Source organism: Paralichthys olivaceus, chromosome 2 (genome assembly GCF_024713975.1).
Source record: "Paralichthys olivaceus isolate ysfri-2021 chromosome 2, ASM2471397v2, whole genome shotgun sequence".
Lineage (NCBI taxonomy): Eukaryota > Metazoa > Chordata > Actinopteri > Pleuronectiformes > Paralichthyidae > Paralichthys > Paralichthys olivaceus.
Genome location: NC_091094.1, coordinates 671,291 through 673,216, shown reverse-complemented (window position 1 = coordinate 673,216; position 1,926 = coordinate 671,291).

The following is a 1,926-nucleotide window of genomic DNA, read 5'->3' as shown; positions in this document are numbered from 1 at the left end:
GACATGAACCAAACTAAAAACTCAAAGAAGACGTTTAATAAACTCTGTAGATTTAATGACAACTGGATGAAACGATGAGTGTTCCAATCAAACTGTTCTCAACAAGCAAAAGAAAGAGAGAGAGAGCGAGAGTGAGAGAGAGTGAGAGAGAGTGGGAGAGTGAGAGCGAGAGTGAGAGAGAGGGGGGCGGGGTTAATCTGGATAAATACAATCCCTGTTAAATCCTGTTGTCTTCAGGAGACGTCTCTCCCACAGGTCTCTGTGTAATCTGCCCCAACGAGACTTCAACTGCCTCAAACTGCAGCCGTGAACGTGATCTGTGAATTCTTCATATTAACGAGCTGATGAAGTCACGCTCCTCTTCCTCAGGTCGTTTCCTTCAGGTCCGTTCAGACCGACGGTGAAACACGCTGCTGAAGCATCACCGGGGGAAGGGCAGCTTGAAGTCGACAGCTGACGCGAATGTTGTTGCTGTGACGAAGTTTAGACGCTGGAAACCTGTGAACGTCTGCTGATTCCGTTTTTATATCTCATGTTCAAATCGCAGCAGATTCAACGAAGCACTTTCCTGGGGCTGAAACAACACGCGTGACGAGATCGAAGCTGACAACGGACACGAGTTTCTCTCTGCACGTCCATTAAGTGACGACTTGAAAAACACAACTCCCACACTGTGGTGCAGAGTCAGGACTTAACGTTGACTTGTTAAAGCTGTGATGTGGTGTGCTGCTGTCGGTGTTTGACCCTGAGCACGCACACACACACACACACACACACACACACACACACACACACACACACACACACACAGTACAACAACTGATGAGAGCAGCAGCGTTTCATCACAACCGGCTGGAAGGTCAGCGAGGGAGATTCTCTCCTTTCACTCCACAGACGACGTTAATAAACCACAAGTATCGATCCCACACATCAATACAAACATGATGCAATTAGAAGTGTGTGTGTGTGTGTGTGTGTCTCTGTGTGTCTGTGTGTGTGTGTGTGTGTGTGTGTCTGAGTGTGTGTGAGACAGACAGATACACACTGTTCTCGATAAATCAGAGGGTGACAGACATTTAATCATCAATCAATGCTCATTAAATTCTACATGTATGAGAGATCTGTTTGCTGTCAACACACACACACACACACACACACACACACACTCTCTCACACACACACTGCTGTAGTGTCTTCAGAGTGTGTAAATGAAAGTGTTGTAACTCACACCAGGTGAAATCCGTGTTTCCTCAGGTAACGATCTCCTGATTTAAACGTCCACATCTCAACATGTCTGACAGGACGTGTCTGTGTGAAGAAACTCTCACTTTAGTAAACTTCCTCCAGACTTTTCCTGATCTCAGTTTTTGGAACCGATTTTTGTGACTTTAAGTGAAACACACGCTGCTTATTTACAAATCCCACTTTGTGGAGTTTCACCAAATCCTAATGGGATTGAGGCCGAATCAAGAAGGAAGGCAGAGAAACGTCTCCACGTGTGAACTGGCTCAACTTCACAGTGGATAAATGAGTGTGGAGGAAAAACAAGCTGAGATTATATCTTTATATTTATATATTTACATGGACTGAACCATTGACACTTTTCTGACATGTTCCTCACGTGTTCCTCACGTGTTCCTCACGTGTTCCTCACATGTTCCACAGGTTCTGTATGTGAGAACAAATGTCTGAGTCAGTGTCTCTGGACATTTTCTCAACTTCTCCTGCAGCCTCCTGGTGAAACGTGTGGAAACGTCTCAGTGAGCGAGTGGACGTGTGGATGAGGTTTCTAACACGTGACGGACGTGAAACTGGAAGAACACAAATATCTGCTGCTGCTGCTTCACAGGACAAACTCTGACTGTCTCAGTCTCTTCCTTGAGACATGAACACTGATGAACACCAGAGACAACAGAGAGGCAGAAG